Source organism: Musca autumnalis, unplaced genomic scaffold (assembly GCF_047663935.1).
Source record: "Musca autumnalis isolate F117 unplaced genomic scaffold, ASM4766393v1 scaffold_5, whole genome shotgun sequence".
Lineage (NCBI taxonomy): Eukaryota > Metazoa > Arthropoda > Insecta > Diptera > Muscidae > Musca > Musca autumnalis.
Genome location: NW_027412088.1, coordinates 29,922,467 through 29,928,958, shown reverse-complemented (window position 1 = coordinate 29,928,958; position 6,492 = coordinate 29,922,467).

Here is a 6,492-nt window from a genome sequence, read left to right as displayed (position 1 = left end):
CCAATATGGACTCAATCGGTAAACTTCTTCGGGTACCTCCCACAAAAAATTTCGGTAAAGTTCAGTTTAGGACCTGCTCTCGAATCGCTTTGGTTATTGTTGTAACAACTTGTATTCATTGTCCCCCATACGAAGGTACAAGTTTCAGCAGGGGCAACTCCATACTTCCTGAGAAAATAGCCTGAAAGTTGAAAAAACCCTACTCCTCCAGGTACCCCCCCCCCCCACACAAAAGTTAAAAAATGTTCGAAAAAATTGTGCACACGATAACTCTTGTAGGGAGTGGCCTATTTGGCCCATACTTTACACATCGTAATATATCTACCAGATATAGATCTGGTTCGAATATAAACTATATTTGTCCACACCATCCGGTACCTGCCACACAAAATATCAGATAAGTTCATTTTAAGACCTTCTTTCGAATAACTTTGATTTTTGTGGAAGCAACCTGTATTTGCTGCCTCAATTACGACGGTAATAGTTTTTTCAGGAGCAAGTCCATACTTCTTGAGAAAACAGCCCAAAACTTGTAAAAACCCCTATACCACAATATGTAGTGGCTGGATGGCTCCAGCCGAATACTGCGTCCGTTCACACTTTGGATATCGTAATACTTCGAATATTAGATGAAATTCGAAGGTGATGCTTACAGGTCCACTCCTTCCGGTATTTCGCCCACAAAAGTTCATAAACGCAGCAACCTATTTTGTCCAAATTTTGGATCTCTAAATAAATGTGGGTCCTATCGGTCCAATCCTTGGGGTACCACCCACACAAGTGTTCAATATTTTTACAGGCTGGATGGCTCGAGCCGAATACTGCGTCCGTTCACACTTTGGATATCGTAATATTTCTTCGAATATTAGATGAAATTCGAAGTTGATGCTTACAGGTCCACTCCTTCCGGTATTTCGCCCACAAAAGTTCATAAACGCAGCAACCTATTTTGTCCAAATTTTGGATCTCTAAATAAATATGGGTCCTATCGGTCCAATCCTTGGGGTACCACCCACACAAATGTTCAATATTTTTACAGGCCTATCTATCGATATACCCCGCCAATTGTTGAGTTTTAATCCAATCAAATTTTCGGTCGGTTTATACGCCCAACATATTCGAAACCCCAATAAATACATAAGGTTTTTTTTGGGAAAAAAGTGTTTCACTCCACAAAGGCTTAGGCTATATCTCTGTCGGCAAAGCCGACAGATACTTTTTTACTTGTTACCATTGGTCTTGCTTCAAAACAAAAAAATTTGAAAAACACAAAAGTTTGGACGTGTTTCATTCGCACACATTTTCGTTTAGACATACAGAAATAGGCTGTTAGAGTGCACTACGGGCCCAATGACAGGTTTTTGTGGCAACAAGTCACTGAAAGCTGCAGGACCTTTCAAATTTAGCCCCCATGTTTATAATGAGCATAAAAATACATCTGCAAAATTTGGAAGGAATCGGTTCAGATGTAGGTATAGCTTTCAACCGATTTAATCCAATTTTATATTTAAGGCTCACTAAAGTAACAATTTGCATACGGTCGCTTTAAGATTTGATATGGTAAATCCTGTTCTATTTAGAATCACGTCCAAAAATTTTGGTTCTGATCGGCTCAGGTATATATATCTAGGTATATTACAAAATTATTCAGGTCGGCCATGATGTACGAAATATAAATCCTCTGAAATGGCTGGACCGAATTTGATAAAACTTTGACTGTAGATTCTTTAGGTCTTAAGGTAGTTTTTATACCGAAAAATGGAGGGGGCGGGGGATCTCCCCCACAACGGGTTTTAGCCAAACGCGAAATATCAGAGATTATTAGACGTATTGGTATATAATACCATAGTAATTGTGACCTCCATCATAAATTGATGAAGTAGAATACCGCGATCGAGTCCGATTTTTGAAAACTTTATAATTACAGGTTAAGATTTTTAAATTTAGTAGGTGTTTGTAGCCCCAGTTACTAAATTAAGAGATCTTGAACATAAAAGATTTCAATGCTTTGTATATCACGATTAAGATAACTGTCAAATTTAGCGACTTGCGTCATATTGACAAGTCCCACTCCCAGCAAAGCCCAATACTTAAAACATATCCAAATTTTTAAGTGTCGCGCTATCTGTAAGTATTTTTTTATAAGTTTACAAGTAGGGGGGTAATGGGGATTCCAGACCAGTAATTTGATACCTTTTTACCTCCTGTCTGTGTGAGCGTGTGTGTGTGTGTGTGAGAGAGAGAGAGAGAATGTGTGTGAGAGAGATAGCGTGTATGTGTGTGTGTGAGAGAGAGAGCGTGTGTGTGTGGGTGAGAGAGAGCAAACGAGAGAGAGAGAGCGTGTGGGTGAGGAAGAGTGTAAACATGACATTAGGGTGTACCGAAAAAAAATCGTTAAATTATTAGGGTGTATCGAAAAAAAATTAGCTTAAAAAATATTTACCCACATTTTAGGTTGAACTGCTAAATATTACCTTCAAAATATTAGGTGAAACCACATTTATCGTTTTGAACCACTGTGCGAGTGAGTTGTATTCAAGCAAATAGCTGAGTCTGAGTATACTTATATGAGAGAACCACAATATACCTCCTTAATATGTGAAGTAGGGGGGAGAGAAAACAAGATTTAGGGGGAGGGGGCAGGAACGTGAGGGAGTCTAAGCACTTGAGAGGAGAACTACAAGTAGACTTGTATATTTAGCTTAATGAATGTTTCTCCAGAGAGTAAATCTAAATTAAAAAAAATATGTGGCGGTTGAGAGCGTTATGAGAGACCCACATTCTCGCTAATGTAAACAAAAATACAGTTAAATGTATATGTGACGTTTAAATATAAGCGAGGCAAAATATGAAACAATGTTGCATATTTTACCTCCTGCATGTGTGAAGCAAAATATGAAACAATGTTGCATATTTTACCTCATGTGTGTGTAGGAGTAAGCTATATTTTACCCCCTGTGTGTGTGGAAGCAAAATATGAAACAATGTTGCATATTTTACCTCCTGTATATGTGCTGAAATGGCAAGCAGAGGCTTAGAAAGCTGGTATGGTTGCGTTTGAAAAACAGTTGGCGTTGTGGGATCCACATCTACGGCTTCTGTACAGCGGAAAGCGTATGTCTGCTTGGATCCAACGATTCGCTATACAAATGTGTACACTAGAACAGGTGGGACGGCACCTTCAAGTTGGCAGCCCCAACATCGTCATAGGGTACAGAGGGCCAATCACTCTCTTACTCGAAACTCAATCGATTACTGAAACTTCAAATAATACAGAAAACAACACCAAAATAACGATGACGACCTTAAGCACACGGAAACGGATAAGAATCGCTCAATGGAATGTAAGGACGCTCCGGGAACCATCAAGGCTAGCACAATTAGAACCTCAAATTGCTAAGTTCAAACTGGATATCACAGGCATCAGTGAAATGCGATGGAACGGAAGAAACGAACTAATAACTGAAGAGGGGAACCTGGTCATATACTGCGGTAAGGAGACTAGAGGCGAAAGCGGGGTCGGTTTATTAATCTCAAAACAAAAGCGAACATCTCTCATTTCCTGGCTTGCCATATCGGATCGCATAATCACTGCAAGATTCCGAAGCAACGTCAAAAAATGTGTCTCCATTATACAATGCTACGCTCCGACAGAGGATGCCGACTCCTTAATAAAAGACGAGTTTTACAACCAACTGAACGCAACGCTACGAAACATCCCTAATCGCGACATAATTGCGCTCATTGGAGACTTTAATGCTAAAATCGGAACCGAAAATAAGGGTATTACTCACGTAATGGGAAAACATAGCCTAGGTATAAAGAACAACAATGGTGATCGTCTTATAGAACTCTGCCAAACATTCGACCTCATAATTGGTGGGTCCATATTTCCTCACAAAGACATACACAAATACACTTGGACATCCCCAAATAGTCAAACCCATAACCAAATTGATCATCTTTGCATCAGTCGCAAATGGTGAGGTTCCTTACAGGACGTGCGCACAAAACGAGGAGCAAATTTGGACACTGACCACGAACTTGTAATTGGTACGATTAAAATAAAGTTCCGTCACAACTATAAACGTAAATCGAAGAATATAGGTAGGCAACTCGATGTGAAGATACTTAATAACAATAATCAGAAGAGAGAGACGGTCAGTGAACTTCTAGAAACATGTATACCCACCAACAACAAACCATGGGAGGAAACAGCGAACGCGTTGAAAACAATCGCGGAAAAGGAAACAGGAAGAAAGAAAAATCTGGATATCTGACAACACCTGGAAATTAATACTGGAAAGGAATACCCTAAAGGAAAGACTACTCGGAAACTTCAATACCAACCAGCAATACAATATGATTGCAAAAGCAGTAAAAAAAGCAGCCAGAACCGATAAAAGAAAATACATCGAAAACATAGCCATCGAAGCTGAGGCTGCAGCAGGAGCGAACGATGCCAGGAAAGTCCACCAGTTAATAGGCCGATTATGAAACAAGAGTGTACGAGCTAATCGAGGGCTAAAAGATTCCAACGGACATATAGTCACTAACCCCGAGGATCAAATCCATCTATGGAAACAACACTTCGAACATATAAGTAATATTGATCATGACAACAATGAAAATTTCCCTATTCATCTGAATGTGAATACCCGCATTAACGTTTCGATAGATGTACATACGCCCACCGTAGAAGAGATAAGAGACGCCATATTAAAACTAAAGCGCAATAAATCACCAGGAGAAGACGGCATACCCCCCGAACTACTCCAAACAAATCCCACAGCATCAGCAAAAATTTTAGAACCTTATGTAAGAGACATCTGGGCAAATGAGCAATTTCCAACTACATGGTCGAAAGGAGCCATCATAAAACTGCCAAAGAAAAATGACTTAACTGTCTGCGATAACTGGAAAGGCATTAAACACAGTTTACAAATTAATGCCCATCCTTCTAAATGATAGATTGCAGAGCATAGAGAAGTCTCTGCGTGACGAACAAACAGGGTTTCGACCAAACCGTAGCTGCTTAGATCAAATTAATACACTGCGCATAATAATAGGGCAATCCATAGAATGGAAAACTCCACTGTATCTCATATTTGTAGATTTCAAAAAAGCTTTCGACTCTATAAACCGCGATGCTATATGGGCAACACTAGCAGCAAAAGGGGTGCCGCAGAAAATAATAAATATTATCAAATCAATGTACGAGAGTACCACACTCCACGTTCGTCATAGCGGCCTCACAAGCGAATCCTTCCAAACGAACGCGGGAGTTAAGCAAGGTTGCCCCCTCTCCCCCCTTTTATTTGCAGCAGTTTTGGATGAGATTATGTTATATTTATGTTCCAAAAAAAGAGGTATTAATTGGACCTTTGACCGGCAGTTGGAAGATCTTGATTATGCCGATGACATATGCTTATTGTCACACAATTTTAATCAAATGCAAAGCAAATTAGACGACCTCATTAAAATTGCAAAGACTGTCGGCCTAGAAATAAACATTGCAAAAACATATGCGATGCGAATAAATAATATTAGCGCAAACAGCTTTATGATTGGCAATAATCCCATAAAATATGTCAAAACCTTCTGCTACCTCGGTAGCATCATGTCAGCAGATGGTGGAGTAAGCGAGGATGTTAGCAGTCGGATAAACAAAGCCAGATCAGGATTCGGTCGCTTGAGAAGAACGTGGAAATCAGTACACATCTCAAAAAATACGAAACTTCGACTTTTTAACAGCTGTGTCAAATAAACATTGCTGTATGGAAGCGAGACTTGGCTAATGACCAATAGTATGGAGCACAAATTGCAAACATTTGTAAACAAATGTCTCCGTATTATACTGAAAGTGTTTTGGCCAAACACTATATCAAACGAAGATCTCTTAAGACAGACAAATGAAGATCCAATACTTCAACAAATTACCAGACGAAAATGGAAATGGATTGGCCATACACTGCGCAAATCGTCTAACAGTGTCACCAGAATAGCCCTGGAATGGAACCCACAGGATAGCCGTCGACACGGACGACCAAAAAATACTTGGAGGAGAACCATTAATAATGATCTAAAAAAAATAAATAAATCTTTCGATGTAATAAAATTAATATGTCAAGATAGATTAACATTGAAATGTATTATAGAAGCCCTATGTTCCCAAGTGGAATAATAAAAGGAAAAAAAAATGTGCTGAAGAGAGCGAGACCAAGATTTGAGGAGAGAACCACATTTAATCGGAGCCAGACCGAGAAGTTGAGAGATAACCACATTTGATCGCTAATGTAAACAAAATACATTGAATATGCCTGTAAGCATGCCTAATCATGCACTTAATCAAAGAGGATTATTCAGTCCGTCCGCCAGTCTCTCTGTGAGCATGTCCATTCACGCTCATGTCTTAACATTTGTATGCTTAATGAATTTCACAATATTGTGAAATTCATGTTTTAGCACACTTTAGTTTTCGTATAAAAAGCA